This window comes from Hemicordylus capensis, chromosome 1 (genome assembly GCF_027244095.1).
Source record: "Hemicordylus capensis ecotype Gifberg chromosome 1, rHemCap1.1.pri, whole genome shotgun sequence".
NCBI classification, from domain to species: domain Eukaryota; kingdom Metazoa; phylum Chordata; class Lepidosauria; order Squamata; family Cordylidae; genus Hemicordylus; species Hemicordylus capensis.
Genome location: NC_069657.1, coordinates 251,117,878 through 251,135,806, shown reverse-complemented (window position 1 = coordinate 251,135,806; position 17,929 = coordinate 251,117,878). Strand labels below are relative to the sequence as shown.

The window sequence follows — 17,929 nt, the reverse complement described above, 5'->3', positions numbered from 1 at the left end:
ATGTCTATATTGTGAGAGAGGGAGAAATAAGGCTTGTTTTAAAAAAGAAAAAGTATGTGTGTGCGTATTTGTGAGAAGAAAGGAAACTAGTGGGTTCTGTGTATGGCAAATACATTGTGGTATTTTCAAGTGGTGTGAAACATGTGCATGCAAGTGCTACCTGCAAATAGGGACTCAATACCCCACCCCACGCCCTGCACATTTCAGTTGAACTTCTTTGCCTAATTCAGTATGGGATGAGGAAGAGGGCTGTGATTGCAAGGAGGGGGAGAAATGGAGGCAATGCTGATAGGAAAAAAGATTGAGCTACTGAAGGGAAGAAGAGGCATGGGGAACTACAGAATGAGTGGCCATTGCTACTTTCTACACTGACACGCACCATGAACCACTCTAAAGGCAGGACTCCCTTACTCACAGCCAACCAAGGGGTAAATTTAGCACTAAATAGCCAGCTGCCAAATGTTGGTGTGAATGATGGACATTTTGGTTGAAACAAGCAAGCAACTTTACAGATGGAGAAAACCATGGACTGGTGATTCACTTCTTTTTAACTTCAGTTTTGACCTGCCTATGGTTACCCCTGGCTCACTTCCCTCCCCTCTGCCCACCCCCAGCCTCAGGAAGAAGCAGCCACCACTGCTATGAATATTTGTTGGAAATATCTAAATTCTGCACTGTGGGTTTTAAGATTGTTAAATAAACTATACCAACTTAAATGCTTGGCACAGATGTGATGCTGGTTTCATGTAAAACTACAGTTTGAAGATCAGGAGCTAGGGATGTGTGAACTGGCTTGAGGTTAAGCCGGTTCACCATTGAACCAGTCTGGCTCAAGGGCTCGTCCTCGAGCCAGACCAGGCCCGGTTCAACTCGAACTCAAGCCTAACCCCCTGGGCAAGCTTGGGGCCGGTTTGGGAGTTCTAAAGTTATAAAAAACACTACCCAATCTGGCAGTCTCGGGGGGGGGTGTCTTCCATTGTTTCCCCTCTTCCCCCGCCAGCCTCCCCCCAGTTAACAGAAAATTCATTATTAAATCACTGGTGGGGTTTCCCCCCCATTGTTGTTTGCCTCATAAGAAGTAAGGAAGTTAAGCTGGACAAGGAATTTAAGATTCAGATTCCACACAAATAACAAATTTGTGCATAATACAGCTCTTCGTAATTTCTGGAAGGACAGAGAGGAAATAAAGACCTTGGGGTGTGAACCTCTCCTCCTAGTCTTGTCCCCAACTTCTCTTCAGATTTTTCTTCCTGTCACACAAGTAGGAAAAACATTTTCATGGGCTGCCATGTAAAGGACTAACTCAACAACTGGAAACTAATTGTAGAAAGCAATTGGAATTTTTAACTAGTTGCTGGGTACATTTTTCTGCCCAGAAACCCTGAAAAGGCCTCATGCTGCTATGTACACATTCAGGGGGAAATCAGAAATAATAGGGCAAGTGGTTTGAAACCCTGACCTGTGTACAGCCTAGGTGACCAGCCAACTAACTGTAGTGCAGACAGCAGTGTTTTCATTCCTCTAGGGCTCTTTTTACATCCTTTGCCTTAGTTAAGTGCCTCGGAGGGCATTTTAAGTTTATTTATTTTATTTATTGATTTGATTTATACACCGCCCTTCCAAAAATGGCTCAGGGCGGTTTGATAAGTTGGCAATGCTATGCACATTTTATGTTGAAGCAATTCTTCCACCAAGATCTCTTTATTACGCAAAAGATAAAACGCCATCCACCAGATGTTACAGGTTAAAACAAAACTTGTTTCAATATTAAGACACCATCCTTAGTTACTTACACAAACCAAATATCCCAGCAGTTTTTAAATTCCTTTCCGCGAGGCAGATAAACAAAAGAACTGGGAGGACAACGTCACAGCCTCCAAAAGGAACAATTAACTCAGTTTCTACCATTCAAAGACTAATGAATTTCATAGCTGAAACCATCTCCTCCTCCTTTTCTTAATCAAAAGAAAAAGCAGAGAGGCTGATAAGGGCTAATGGATATACACTCCCTATATCGAATAGTAGGAAGGTGAAATTTACAAAAGGATTGCCAGTGTTGAAAATTCCATTTTTTATTACTAACAAATTTATCTTCATCTGTCAGACTCAGAAGCTTCTGGAGAGACATGGAGTTAAAGCTAATGTAGTGTGTAGTGCATCAATAATGTTGAAAACTACAATTGTTTAACTCTCGATTATATGATAAGAAGAGTTTAAAGATTGTGCTGTTTGTGAATGAAGAGAGGGTTGATGTAGTATAAAGGGGGTGATTTATAAGAGCGTGTTTGAAATTTTCCTCTTTCTATATAGGTGGAATGGGGAGACCACTTATAGGTACAGTGAGCACTTGTTGAATATGTGATACAATGGGATCTGTTCTAAGCTGTGGTCTATACATATGAAGGAGGGGCATGCTGGACAAGTGGTAGGAACTAAGATAACTGTATTGACGGTGGAAAGAAATTTGCAGAAGTGTAAAATAGAGGAGGCAACGTATATAGAGAAATTAAAAACATGTTAATATTGAGATGGTTTGGGCTATGAAATTCATTAGTCATTAGTCTTTGAATTGCTGGCTAGGTAGAGAACACAACTAAAACTGAAAATGGAAAGCAGAAGAAAGGAATATCCAGGGAGTGGAGTCTAACTCTAGCACTTAATAGAAAGTTATAATATTTAACTCTTTAGATATCAGGTTACTACAAAGGGTATTTTTGTTTTTGTTTTCAGAACTACTTGAGTAACCATAGGATGATTGCACTCTGGACAAAAATCCACTCTGAGTCAGGGAGAATCTTAAGTGAGTAGTCCTACTGCACTTCTGGAGGGTGCAGCACCACCACTTGCCATATTTTAAATGCAAGTGTTCCCACTGGCATTGCTTGCACTAGGCACAAGGGGGCACATGCCCCAAACATTTGGTCAGGTACCCCCATGTCTTGTCTGCCTGTCCGCCTCCTGTGACCACTGAACTTGTTTGGACAAAGCAGGAGAAGGTGGTAAGGGGGAATACGTTGGGCTGGAATTAAATAATCTAGCCAAGCAGGTTCTCCATGTCACTACCTTTTCTGTCTTTGAGCCTCCCTGCTCCTTTCTCCATATGTTTGTAATGGAAAGGAGGAGAACATAAGAACAGCCTTGCTGGATCAGGCCCAAGGCCTACCTAGTCCAGCATCCTGTTTCCCACAGTGGCCCACCAGATGCCTCTGAGAAGATCACAGGCAAGAAGTGAGGACACTCTCTCCTGCTGTTGAGATGGAGCCAAACGCCTTCTCCCCATTCCCTCTTCCATTTGCTTGTATGGGGGAGAAAAAAGGAGTTGCTCTGAGGGCTGGCTCTTTCAGTACACAGGGCCATTGTCTCCATGCCCAGCAGCAATGCAGCTTCCAAACTTAATTGAGGGGGTGGCAGGTGGCCCTCGTGCCCAGCAACTCAGCTGCCAGGCTCAATAGAAGGGACAGTGGTGATCCTCCAGAAGAAGGTCGGTAACCCCCCCCCCCCAGTACAGTTAATTCCCCAAAGCCTGTTTAAAATAATTGTGTGACAGCAAAGCTGCCACAGAAAGAACAAACAAGAAAGGTTGAGGGGTAAGATACTAATGCACAGTAACCCTCTCTCAAATTTCATGTGGCAAGGCTGCCACAAGTAGCAATTTCAAAAGTCAAAAGAAACTTGAAAATAAAGTACTGTGGGCCAAGGACTAGCAGTGTGCCCGAACCGGTCCGGCGGCCATTCCAAAGAATGGCCGAACTGCCGGACCAGTCCGGCCCTGCCTGGTTCGGGTCCGGGTGGGGGGTATGCCTTTAAGGGCGGGAGGGCTTGCTTAGCCCTCCCGCCTCCTTGCCCCCGCCAGCGCCCGTATTTTCTAGTATAGGGGCGCTGGAAACCAGCCGCCCCCCCCGCCGCCGCCGCCGCCCCGGCCCTTTCCCGGCGGGTAGACCGCCGCCGCCGCCGCCCCGGCCCTTTCCCGGCGGGTAGACCGGGCCTCCGATCGCTGGGTAGACCTTTCCCGGCGGGTAGACCGCCGCCGCCCCGGCCCTTTCCCGGCGGGTAGACCGGGCCTCTGGCGAACGGCGTGTTTTGTGGTGCGCGCATGCGCGCGCGCGCGCGCAAAACACCATTATGCCGGAGGCCTTCCAAACGAGAGGAGCTCTGTGCCGGAGCTCCTCTCGTTTCCTATGCGGTGAGCGGGTGAGCGAGCGGGCGGGCGGGCGGGCAGCTAGCTGGGAGGGAGGGAGGGCTGGCATTGGGAGTTCTTTCGCCGCGGCGGGGGGGCGGCTGGTTTCCAGCGCCCCTATACTAGAAAATACGGGCGCTGGCGGGGGCAAGGAGGCGGGAGGGCTAAGCAAGCCCTCCCCGCCCTAAAAACAAGGCCCCCCTTCAGTGCCGGTCCGGACTTCTCCGGACCGTGCACATCACTACCAAGGACCCAATCCTAATAGATCCATAGCAGTGCCCCTCACCAAAACACACCCAATATAACAAGGATGTATTGGTGATTAATGGCTTTAAAAATTGGAAGAAAGTTATGGATTCCTTTACAGAGCTTGAAAAGGTTTGATTATAAAAATGGTGCCGGGGGGGGGGGGAGTACGGTCCTAGACCCCAGATCTTTTAAATACTTGGCAACACCTCTAATTCTTCCTGTTTTTAAAACAAGCTGTCATTCTTTAAATGGACACCATCATTGTCACAAATTAAAAAGCCAGTTTAAAAAAAAAACCCTAGGTGGGGTGAAACAGTGCTCTAGGTATGGCAGTGTCCCCACAGCCCCACCCTGGCTACAGGGTTAGACCACGGATTTTTAAAAGGGTATGATCAAGTCCAGGAGGATGCTAACACGGTTAAATAGTATCAAGAAAGTCATAAAAGGCACGAAGTCTTCCTTTAGAAACTGGGAGTTTTGCCCAAATGTGGAAAATAAAAGGAGCATACGCTAAGGAAAAGCAAATGTAAACTGATGATAAAGCAAGCAAAGAAGGCATTTGAGGAGCAAATTGTTAAAGACATAAAAACAGTCAACTAAAATTTCTTTTAATACATGAGGGGGAAACCCTGTCAGGGAGGTGATTAGATCTTTACAACAACAACGGATATATATGTACCACTTTTCAACAAAAGTTCCCAAAGCAGTTTACAAATAAAAATAAAAATAAATAAAGATGGATCCCTGTCCCCACAATCTAAAAAGAAACGTAAGACAGACAGCAGCAGCAACCATTGGAGGGATGCTGTGCTGGGGCTGGATAGGCCAGTTGCTCTCCCCCTGCTCAATAAAGAGAATCACCACTTTTAAAAGGTACCTCTTTGCTCAGTTAGCAGGGGCTTTAGAGCAAAAGATGTGTGGCGGGGGGAGGAGTATTGAAAGAGGGCTAAATTATTTTTTTATCACCTCATAAATTTGTGGATAGTTGAGAGATAAGCTAATTTTTTAAAAATTAAATTGAAAAATTACCATCCCATTAGACTGCAATATGTAGTCCTTTGCCTGTTTTTACTACTCTAAGGAAGGGAATTTATTTGTAGACAGGCAAATGGCAGTATTAGCCTGTGCAGCCCCTCCCACTCTTCCTCAACAAATGGGGAGGCGGGGTGCCAGAAGCAGCTCTTTCTCCTCTCCTCTGGGAGGAGGAGTCGCCACATTTTCCCCCATTCACTGGTTGGTGGGGGAGATAGATAAGCCACCGCCACCCTTGAATTTAGTGGCTCCTCCATCCCTCCCCCTCAGTAAGTGCACCTTCTTCCCAAAGCCCCCTGTATCATTCACCAATAAGGAGGGTGGGAGGTGATGAAAGAAATGTGAGACAATGCTTCCCCCTCCCGCCCCGGGCAGCCCACTATGAGGCCTAAGGCATCAGGGGTCAGCTATGGGGCCTTATCCAGGGCTCAGTTTGTCTGGCTCCCTACACGACTCCTGGATAACATGTGCAGCCTTTTTAGTAAGTTACACTCAATATTGTTTTAATTCCAGAAAACAAAAAGGTTCAAGCATGCAAAAAGTGGAGTTTTAAGGAGGAAGGCCAGAATGTCAAATTAGTCCAAGCAGCGGGTTCAGCGGGAGTTTAATCTTGGGTTTATGGTTGGGCCCCAATGGTCTGTGCGGAATGGGCCTCCCCAGCACAGTGGGCACCCAGTCAGCATTTGTTGCAGCTGTGTGACACTTTATATTTAAATGTGAATACTGTATTTCCATCTTTTTACGAAGGATTGGGGGGAAGAAGAAAAATTGTCCTAATTATTTTTACTTTTTAAAAAAGAGATAACAGTATTTTCATTAGGATGTGCTTTGCACACTCCAGTTTCAATAGCCTGAAATTTTTCACTGGATCAGAAAGCCAATTTAATTTGCTGCAAGGTTAAATGTTAAGTTTCAGTCTTATGACCATGAATTATCAAATTAAATTCCGCGCATTGCTTAACTTCCTAGTTGCTGTGCATTCAATGTAATTGCTTTAGCAAATTGGTGTTTTACTAACTACTCTTCCAAATTTGAGTTTGTGAAGGACAGATGCAACGAAAAGCCTTGAGGGACACAGGTGGCCAAGTTGGTTTCACTGGATTCACTTGTGGGGTCTTTAGATATATTTTAGTCTGACCACATCCTGAGACCATATTTGATGAGGCCTGTGCTGCTGACAAGCTGGAGAATGTGAACACCTGTAGATGTTAGATGTTTAAGCCCAAATCAGTTTTGAAGTAACAAGAAAGGGTGAGCAACTGGGTCAGATTTCAGTCACTTGTCAGCTAAATGTGTGCACTGGGCCATTAAAAATTTGGCCAGGCATATCTTGACAGTTCATCCTTTCATTTTGCTCTTCAAAAACAGCTATAACCTGAAAGCATCTAGGTGAAAAGTCACTTTATTAGAAAAACCATGATGCTTATATATTTTAAAAGGTCAACATAAGCCAAGTTATTTTTTTTTAACTGTCAGTTGCATCTATTGTCTTAAGACATTCAATCAAAAAAATCAAAACACAAAAGTTTCAAAATTTAACACAAAACAAAACAACAAAAGAGCTTACCAGTGTGACGGTGGAATCCAGCTTTGAAAAACTGTATGTCAGTCTTAAATTCCTTTGTTTTTCTTAGCTTAAATTTGATATATGTAATTCCGATTAGTTGTGATGATGTCCATTAAGAGACTGTATTGCATCTACCAGAGTTATCATTAACATTCCCTTGGAATATTTTTGTTTGTTTGTTTGTTTGTTTAAGAAAAAGAACACCATATTGGGGGGAACCCTTTGTTTTGAAATAGTTGTCTGTTCCTACAATTCAGAAGTGTCCACGAATTCTGTAGTGGACACTGATGAATTATTCTTGGAAACCCTAACTAAAATCCAAGCTGAGCTGTGACTCAGACCTAGAGAGTTGCCTAAAACATCTCGCAGCCTCCCTGGTTATCCTTTCATGAAATGAAATTATATATCAGTGTGGGCTAACTTAGGCAGGTCAGTACAAGAGATATAAGGCTTTTGGTTATGACTTCTATTTTTTTATATTGTATATATTTATATTATTCTACCCCCCAAGAAAGCCTTTGACGTAAAACATCAAAAAAAATTACATACAATGGAACTAGAAATAACAGAAAACAGGTGATAGCAATTCCAAGGCCAGGTAAAAACAGCATTGAAAGGATCTCCAATACCATTAAAAGTCACTAAAGGAATGAGAGAACATGACCGACTTCATCAGGGGCCTAAAAGAGAGAGAGCCAGCATGGCATAGTGGTTAGAGTGTTGGACTAGGACCGAGAAGACCCAAGTTCAAATCCCCATTCAGCCATGAAGCTCACTGGATGACTCTGGGCCAGTCATGAATCTCTCAGCCTAACCTACCTTGCAGGGTTATTGTGAGGGGGGGAAAAAACCATGTACATCACTCTGGGCTCCTTGGAGGAAGAGCAGGATATAAATGTAAAAAACCAAAAAATTAAAGGCAGCAGAATGAACATGTCTGTGGAGGGAGTTCCATAATTTGAGTACCACTACCAAAAAATGCCCTCCTCCTTAACTTCTAGATGGAAGCACCTGAAGAGCCTATGAAGAACTAAAGTCAGTGTGCTTCATTTCAAGGCCTGGGAGCTACTGTAGTGATGGCTCCCATTATTGATTCCACTATTTATTGTTACTGACTACATGTTGTTAAAATGACTTTTTTAAAGTCACCCTATATTTCAATTTTAAAAGTTTACAAAGCAACTAAAAACAAAAATTAATATTAACTAGTTAACCTGCACAATACCAGTAGCATGCTATAACCTCAAATACATCAGTAAAAAGCAGAACTAATAGAAACAGAAACATATCTCGGTATATCAATAAAACAGCAATAAAAATCAAAGCATACACACAACTCATCTAATTAAAAAGCTTGGGAGGAAAAGCTTGTTTTTATGTGGCCTCTAAAGATTAACAGAAAGAGCACCCAACAAGTGTTCCACAACCAAGTGCCACCACCAAGAAAGCCTAATCACTTGCAATCAAGGCACCCAGAGCAGGTTATCTGATGCAAGTCTCAAAGACTGGGAAGGCTTCATATGGAAGAAGGTGGCCCTTGGCTTGGTCTCCCATTTTATAGGGCTTTATAGGTTAAAACCAGCACTTTGAAATGTGCTAGCAACAGACTGAAGCCAGTGAAGTTTTTTTTAATACACAAGGCTATGTTCCCATTGGTCCATTCCAGTTTATTTGGCCACAGTATTCTGAACCAATGGCCACAGTCTTCAAGGGCAGACTTATAAGAAGAACATACATGTGTTTGTTTGTTTATTAATTTATTGAATTTATATACCACCTACCTAGTATAAAAATCTTTAGGCGGTGGTACAGAATTAAAACATAAAATATAACGCATTTAAAATCTATAAGATAAAAATTAGATTTAAAAATGTTAAAAACACATTAAAATGTAAAAATCGAATCTCAGTGGAGATTCAGTTTGAAACATAAGACCAACCCTGCTGGATTAAGCCCAAGACCTACCTTGTCCAGCTTCCTGTTTCACTTTGAGGCTGGAGGTGGCCTATAGCCCTCCAACTAGTAACCACTGATAAACCTCTCCTCCATGAAGTTATCCAAACCCCTCTTAAAGGCATTGGGTTATTGGCTGTCACTACATCTTGTGGCAGAGAATTCCACAAGTTGATTATGTGTTGTGTGAAAAATGTATTTATTTGTCCTAAATTCCCTGGTAATCAATTTCATGGGATGACCCCTGGTTCTAGTGCTATGTGAGAGGGAGAATACATTGCAGTCAAGTCTGGATGTTACCAGGGCATAGATAACTACTGCAAGCCTATCTCTGAATAGGAGAGTCTGCAGCTGGTGCACCATCCTTAGCTGGTAGATGGCTCTTTGTGCTATGAAAGTCATTTTGATCTCCAAAATAAGGGCCAAAGCTAAAAGTTCCTCTGTTCTGAATCTAACAGATCAAATTACATTACAACCCTTTAACAGTTGTAGCTTATGGAGACTGGAGAATAGGATCTGATTCTGTTGCTTAGGTTAGGAGATTATTTATCCTGGTTAAATGAGGTTTAACCACAGTGGTTTGACCAGGATTACCCAGGAAGTATTCATTCTCATAACCAGCTCTGCGGGACTCAGAAATCCTGGTTAACTCTTTAACCAGGACCGCTATGATTGTGAGAATGCAGCCATTTCATCAACCAAGTACAAATACAGGTGGAGCCCAAGGTACTGTGTTGCCTGAGGCAAGGAGCCAAATGCCACTTAGCCCCATGCCCCTGGTTGGGGGGGGGCACTTTCCTTTCAAAACCAGCTCTTGCAAGCTTTGAAAGTGGTGAGGGCGGGAGAGCAAGAAAGAGGGAAAGCTGCCAGCAGCCTCCTCTTCTCTACTCCTGCTTCTTGCAACCTTTGCAAGGGGTATGAGGAAAGGTGCTTATCGCAAGGTTGCAAAGATAGTAACGCCTCTGATGGCCCCATTGCCATCAGAGCAGCAACTTGAGACCACTATGATCTTTGCAATCTTGCGATAAGCACCTCTCCTCATACCCCTTGCAAAGGTTGCAAGAAGCAGGAGTAGAGAAGAGGAGGCTGCTGGCAGCTTTCCCTCTTTCTTGCTCTCCCGCCCTCACCACTTTCAAAGCTTGCAAGAGCTGGTTTTGAAAGGAAAGTGCCCCCCCCCAACCAGGGGCATGGGGCTAAGTGGCATTTGGCTCCTTGCCTCAGGCAACACAGTACCTTGGGCTCCACCTGTATTTGTACTTGGTTGATGAAATGGCTGTCAGGAGACTTGTCAGGAGACACCCCCGCCTACAGTGGCAAAGTATGAGAGGCGGCAAATTCAGGGGTCGGGGCAAGTTAATTTTTTTCTCCCAACCGCCACTGTGCAGTGGGGTTGGTAGTGGAGACGGGGGGGGCAGCCTTCAGGGGGCTGGCACTCACGGAGGTTCGGGGAAATGGAGGTTCGGGAGGCCCACATGCGCAGAGGCCTGAAATGGTCCGAAAATGGCCTGACCTGTCATTTGGGTGGCAGGCAGGCTCAGGAAAGGAGCTCTTGCCACCATCTGTGCCACCATCCTGGCAGAGATGGCAGCAACAGCTCTTTCCCCAAGCGCATGAGCAGAGAGCCCCAAAATGGGCCAAAAATGGCCCACCTGTCATTTGGGCAGCAAGTGGGCTCAGGGAAGGAGTTCTTGCTGCCACCTCCCCAACCTCAGTCTCCCCTCACTTTGAGTGCCTGCACCCCGCTGGCCACCCCCAACTCTGCTCCCATCCTCATCACACAGCAGTGGTTGAAAAAAGTTTTTGTTTTTTGTTTTTAAAGATTTAACTTGCCCCCGACCCCGTCAAGCTGGGGTGGCAAATCTTTATTCCCTACAGGTGGCAAAAAAATTAATCTGCCCCTGAGTCCCCCAGAAATCTGCCACCTGAGAGGACTGTCTCACCTTATCTCATGAAAGGGTCATCCTTGTACAATAAAAGTGTTCTAGAAAGCTATTTAGGCTCTAAAGTGACTAATCAGCTCTTTAATTATTATCACTACAATAACAAGTTTCTGTAATGGCTATTAATGGGTTAAAATTGCTTTGTCGGAAAGTTACTAAATTTCTTTTAAATTGTTTAGAAAATTAATACATGAAATATGTGTATCTATCTATATACATACAGCTGCTTGGGCCTCACTCACTCACTGACATGAAACTCCCAGACCAAGACATGAAAAATACAAACATGTCCTTTTACAGGTAGGGCTTCAGATCTTGCCCAGGCTACCAGAAAAATAAAAAACTCTGGGGAAATTCTTCAGTTTCCCAGAAAATGCAGGAGAAACTCTCCCATTGGAAAAGCATGAGAAAGTATACCTTCTGACAAACATTGGCAGTTTTATCAAATACTTTTACAGAAAGGAAGTCTGTACTTCCACAGAATGATGAAACAAACAAGCTATATTGTTTCAGTTCACTGGATTTCTGTCCATGTCAGATTTCCATGAAACTCGCTTAAGAAATTGGGGGGGAAACACTTTGATGGTCTATCTAATTAAATTTCCTAGAATTTGTCTTTGTAAGGATTCTTGGCAGCAACACTATTATATCCTTAAAATCAAGCAGCTCTTCTGGTCATCATCTAGCAAGGAGTGAAGGGAGGGTGCATGGTCATTTCATGGTATACAAGGAATGCTTGCAAAACTGCAAGCCCTTTTGCTAGAATTTACTTACAGATGTATGCAGTGGCATACCGGGGGGAAACGGCGCCCAGGGCAAGATCTGCCCCTGAAATTGCGCCCCCCCCACCCCCTACATCCCCACATACCTGAGTGCGCCCCCCGCCCCGAGTGAGCGCAGTGGTGGCGGGAGTGAGCACGGTGGCGGGCGGCGGCGGGAGTGAGCGCAGCGGTGGCGGGTGGCGGCGGATTGTCGCCCAGTGCGGTGGTGGTGGGTGGCAGCGGATCGTCGCCCAGTGCGGCGGTGGCGGGTGGCGGTGGATCGCCCAGTGCGGCGGTGGCGGGTGGCAGCAGATCGCCCAGTGCAGCGGTGGCAGGCAGCAGCAGCGGATCAAGTGCAGCAGAGCGACGCCGAGGCCTGCCTTCTGGCCCGGCGTCACTTCCCAACTGCAAGGCATGCCTGCGCAGTTGGGAAGCGACGCCGGGCCAGACTGCAGGCCTCGGCGTCGCTCTGCTGCACTCGATCCGCTGCTGCCACCCGCCACCGCCGCACTGGGTGATCCGCCGCCACCCGCCATCGCCGCACTGGGCAATCTGCCACCACCCGCCCCCGCCGCCCACCACCGCCACGTGATCCGGGGGGGTCGGGGGGCATGCCACTTTTTGCCCCCCCCACGTGACCCACCAGAGTGGCGCCCAGGGCACGTGCCCTGCCTGCCCCCCCATCGTTACGCCCCTGCATGTATGTACTATTTTTTCTTTTTAATAAGTTACAACTGACATCGATCAGATCAGAATCTGCTTGCAATGTGGTCTAGTCAATTTCACCATTGTGTTGACATCAACGGGTCCTTGGTAACTGGGTTCATGGACTGTAACAAACTCAGAAAATACACAGCCTATGGTCACCTTCAGACATCACAGAAAACCTGAGGCAAACCCATCTCAGGCTGGCCCTCCATGACATCCGAATAATCAGAACCACGGTTCTCGGATCCAACCACAGTTCTGATTCCTCCTCCAAACCTCAAAATGAACCCTCAGTTTGTAGTGCATGATACTTATCAAAACAAGGGTTGAGAGCTTCCACCGTGTCATCCGGTGTGGGCAACTCACCCAAACTGGAGTTAAGGAAGGAAACTCCTCCCGCCCCTTAAAACTCATTGGGTGGCATGGCAAGGGCCAAGGGAATCCTCATAGTCAGTTCCGCTCCCTTTGCCTTCTCCAAGATGCAGTTCCTGATCGTCTCAGAGACCGCCAGAAGACTGGGAGGCAAACTGCGGGTGCATTGGACCCGCAGTTACATGTATTGCCAAAGGCGGCCAATATATGGAGTAGTTTTCTTTTGATGAAATCAGTGGCAATCAAACCTGAACCAATAAGCACCCACCCTTCCCCAAACACAGGGTCTTCCCCCTCCTTCATACATTTGATGCATCACTAGTGTCACAGCAGAAGAAAAGAGGATGAGGAGGAGTTCTCTTGTTGCCACAGAATCCTCCAACTAAATTATAGAGAAAATTCTGTAAGGAGAGGAAGAAAATTGATATATGTTTTTCTCAAAGCTGCACGTTGTGTTCAAACTCATCTAATTAAACTCCACTAGGAACATCTAGGGAAAAGCAGCTTCAGGAGGAAGCTAAAAATCTCCCCACTGCAAGTTATCTTCTCGTCTGCCTCTTTGTTTCACAGTAAGAGGTAAAGTGTGCCGTCGAGTCGATTCCGACTCCTGGCGCCCACAGAGCCCTATGGTTTTCTTTGGTAGAATACAGGAAGCGTTTTCCATTGCCTCCACCCGTGCAGTATGAGATGATGCCTTTCAGCATCTTCCTATATCGCTGCTGCCCGATATAGCAGCAGTGGAAATTTGAACCGGCAACCTTCTGCTTGTTAGTCAAGCATTTCCCCACTACGCCACTTTAAGTGACCACAGTAAGAGGCAGAATGCAAAATACAGGTACCTTACTTTCAGCAACAATTCTACCACCAGTCCCCTGATTCATATTCTAGAAATGGTTTGTTAAGGACATTTCCTGGTTAAACAGGTTTTTTATACCTTGCAGAAAGTCAAAAGGGAGCCAACTGAGACACTGTAGCCAATGCCTGGGGCAATTTCCTCATATCTGAAAATGTACAAGATGTGTAACTGCATGTTCTCATCACCTACTATCACCCAGCAATAAATGCAGTTTTGCAATGCTACATAACCAGGACTACAGTTTCTCCTTTTGTCTTCTCATCACCATAACTTCAAACTATAATTCACTTCAGGCCGCAACTCCCATCTAGAAGGCAGATTTCCTATCCAGACATCCATCCACTCAAACATGCTTGCTTATAATAGCTTTGATAAAGAGCTATGAACTGAATGCTGTCACTGCCCCTTTAATGCTTTGAGTCAACATACTGGAATAAAAAGGAACCTATTATGGCCGGCAGCTTATCCTGAATTCATTACCCTTAGAAATTCATCAACTCCATCCCATGAATTTAAGGCTGCAATTCTGTGAACACTTACCTGGAAGTAAATGCCTTTTAACTCAGGTTTACTTTTGAGTAAACATACATAGATTTGGGTTGCAAGTCTTCTTGGAGATGACTTCCTACGTTATAGATTTTCTTTTTCAGTCCAGTGCGTGATAATGGAGAACAACAACTAGTGAAGAACCTACACCATTAACTGGACATTGCTGGAACTGAAAACATCTCTGTTTCATGCTTTATTAAGAAAATAAGTACCTCTTCAGGTGAAATTGTCATCTTCACACTTTTAGGAAAGGGGAAATTATTCTGCTCACATTCATCAATATTTGGAGGTTCACCTTTAGCTGGAGGCTTGGATAATATAACTGCTTCTGCTCAGGATTTTGTCCTTGACTAAATACCCTATTTGTACTTAGAGGGTGGTCTTAAGCAAGTTTGCTATAAAGGAAGTCCTGCTTTGTTCAATGGGGCTTTCTTCAAAGTATAGATCCAGACCTAGGATGCCAGCCTCTCTACAATCTTGAGTCAGCGTGTAACACACAATTCCTTGGTGCTCATGCTGACAGACTCAATTGGGTTAAGAACTGTTCTTAGCCTAGCAAAAAGACATCAGTATCAGGGGCATAGCGCAGTTTTAGTGGGGCCTGGGACAAAAAGTGGAGATGGGCCTCTGTCTGCCCCCTGCCCTCTTCTTCAGAGAGGCACAAGAAGAAAAACAAAGATCAAGCTGCCACCCAGCCGGTGAGTCCTCCTCTCCCTCAGGGGTCCAGAGAAGTTTGTTCCCACTCCCCACCTTGTTCAGTTGTAGCTACGCCCTGGTACTGGCATTCTTCCTTAGTGGTCTAATTCCCTAATTCCGTGGCACAGCTAGCATTGCATATTTTACACTCTCTCACATTAGAGTCTTTGGGTTGGATCCTATTCCTAAGGTTTCCTCAGTCCAGATCCAACCCAATATTTAAAAAGATATATACATCTTTCTAATGTGGGTTGTGAATACATTGCTTTCTTATACCAGGTATGGTCTTGTAATGTTTCTCTGTTACACCATTCCTCTGAGAAATCTCTATGTCTTCCTATTTTTAACAGCAGTGAATAGAATCAGTTTGACTTACTAGTAGTTCATTGGAATATATCTGCAACTCCTAAAGTGCAAAAAAACGAATCCTGTATTTTATCTTTTGAAAGGGTTGCATTTGTTGAATGTATTGAATTTTTCAAAGATCAGCATGAAGAGTTCTGATTAAATGCTTGCTTCAGCATTTTAAAGGTTTCTTCTATCCCTGTTGCCTAAGGAGGTCATACATTACGATTACTTTGTAAACATCAGATTGTACAGAATTGGCTCTGCATACCATGCAGAGTGCACACACATAAAAAGTAGTAAAATGGCTTATCTTTCACTTATCAACTAGTTTATTTTTCATGCCAAAAGAAGCTGTTTTAATACAAGAACAGCTGCTACTTTGTAAATATTTTAATGGCTCCTGTTAAATAGAGCTGTCAGTGCTGCAAACAACATTAAGAGACTACTTTCATTCTTCCATGCAGTTGCATGCCTTTGAAATATATTTCATCTCAGAAAGTGCTATGGAGATTTGAGAGTAGAAATTCTTCCTGATTTGTGGGCACTGTGCCAGCACAAAGTTGGTATATTCACATCACTATGTACTACTGAAAGGGAAAATCAAGAGAGTCACTTCGCTCCAGAATGCATGAAGTTTACTTAAAGCCACAATACTAGAAGCCCAGTTAGAATGTATACCAAAAAGTAGGAAAGGTACCACCAAGACCGGGAGGGTGCCAGCATGGCTAACAGGTAAAGTCAAGGAAGCTATAAAGGGGAAGAAGACTTCCTTCAGAAATTGGAAGTCCTGCCCAAATGAAGAGAACAGGAAGGGAACACAAATTATGGCAAAAGAAATTGCAGTGACAATAAGGGAGATGAGAAGAGAATTTGAGGAACATTTAGCTAAAAGCATCAAGGGGAATAACAAAAACTTCTTTAAATACTTCAGAAGCAGGAAACCTGCCAGGGAGGCAGTTGGACCATTACACAGTGAAGGAGTGAAAGGAGGATATGGAGGTTGCAAGGAAGCTAAATGAGTTCTTCGCATCTGTCTTCACAGCAGAAGATACTGAGCGTATACCTGTTCCTGAACCGGGCTTCTCAGGGACGGAGGCTAAAGAACTGGGTCAGATAGAAGTGAAAAGAGATGACATTCTAAATTGTCTGGAAAAATTAAAAACTAACAAATCGCCAAGGCGAGACGGCATCCATCCAAGAGTCCTTAAAGAACTCAAATGTGAAACTGCTGACTTCCTTGCAAAAATATATAACTCATCCCTCAATCAGGCTTTGTACCGAAGGACTGGAAAGTAGTCGATGTAACACCAATATTCAAAAAGGGATCCAGGGGTGATCTGGGAAATTAGAGGCTGGTTAGCTCAATGTCTGTTCCAGGCAAATTGATAGAAAGCATTCTCAAGGATAAAATTGTTAATCACATAGAAGAACAGGCCATGCTGGGGGAGAACCAGCAAGGTTTCTGCAAAGGTAAACCTTGCCTCACTAACCTTTGGAGTTCTTTGAGAGTGTCAAAAGGTGTGTGGATAAAGGTGTTCCAGTTGACATAGGATATCTGGACTTCCAAAAAGCTTTCAACAAAGTTCCTCATCAAAGACTCTTGAGAAAACTTAGCAGTCATGGGATAAGGGGACAAGTACATGTGTGGATTGCTAACTGTTTGAAGGACAGGAAACAAAGGGTAGGCATAAATGGAGCATTTTCACAATGGAGGGAAGTAAGAAGTGGGGTTCCCCAGGGATCTGTACTCAGACCAGTGCTTCTTAATTTATTCATAAATGAACAAAAAATTGGGGTAAGCAGCAAGGTAGCCAAATTTGCAGAAGACACCAAACTATAAAACCCCTGCTAACTTGGCAAGGAGGCACCTTTTAATGTGGTGATCCTCTTTATTTAGCAGGGGGAGAGTAACTGGCCCTATCCACCCCCAGCACAGTACCTCCAGTGACTGTTACTGGTGTCTATCTTATGTTTTTTTTTAGATTGTGAGCGCTTTGGGGACAGGGATCCATCTTATCTTATTTATTTATTATTTCTCTCTGTAAACCACCCTGAGCCATTTTTGGAAGGGCGGTATAGAAATTGAATGAATGAATAAATAAATAAATAAATAAAATTAGGGTAGTAACATCCAAATCAGATTGTAAGGAGCTCCAAAAGGATCTCTCCAATTGATGCTGGACTAGATGGGCCTTAGGCCTAATGCAAACAGCAAGGGGCGCACAGGTGTGTCGGAGAATTCCGGTCATATCCGGGCAACGAGGTGGCAGGGAGGTACACTGCCACCCCAATGGGCTTGGAATAAAACAGACACCAGCAGGGGGAAAGCAGCAGGAGGGGTAAGTGCACCCTCCCCTGCTCTTACAGTTAGACACCCCCTGCTGTCAAACCGGCAGAACCACCAGTTATTTGAACCGGTTCAGAGGCCCATAAAGGGCCTCCGAACTGGTTTCATGCACATCCCTAGTAAGGGCCCATCTTCACATTTTGTCCCAAGATCCCCTGCAACCTTGCTATGCCCCTGCTGGAAAATCTTCACCTCAGTGTTTCCCACTTGTAAAAGTGGTAAATTTGTTTTCTGGATTGCCTTCAGGCTTATTTGCTTACTTATGTGCTGCATATGTGTGTGTTTATACATACAGCTTAGCATGTAAACTGCAGCTGTGTTCAAATAGTTGAGTTAGCACTTTTAGTCCTTAGTGTTTGGAATCTGAATTGTGT

General features: G+C 44.5%; 1 protein-coding gene across 22 annotated transcripts in view; it reads left to right on the top strand.

Annotated features, from left to right (window-relative positions):
• WDPCP (WD repeat containing planar cell polarity effector) overlaps positions 1-17,929 on the top strand; it is a 350,788-nt gene that overhangs the window by 299,368 nt on the left and 33,491 nt on the right. For 4 of the 22 annotated variants that reach the window (XR_008313273.1, XR_008313271.1, XR_008313274.1 and 1 more), the window contains exon 16: positions 2,731-2,800. The exons of 17 other annotated variants lie outside the window; for them this stretch is intronic. The gene's annotated coding sequence lies outside the window, so the exon portion shown is untranslated. Of the gene's footprint in view, positions 1-2,730; positions 2,801-5,971; positions 6,070-17,929 lie in introns of those variants that run through there. One more of the 22 variants, XR_008313275.1, reaches the window with a different exon arrangement.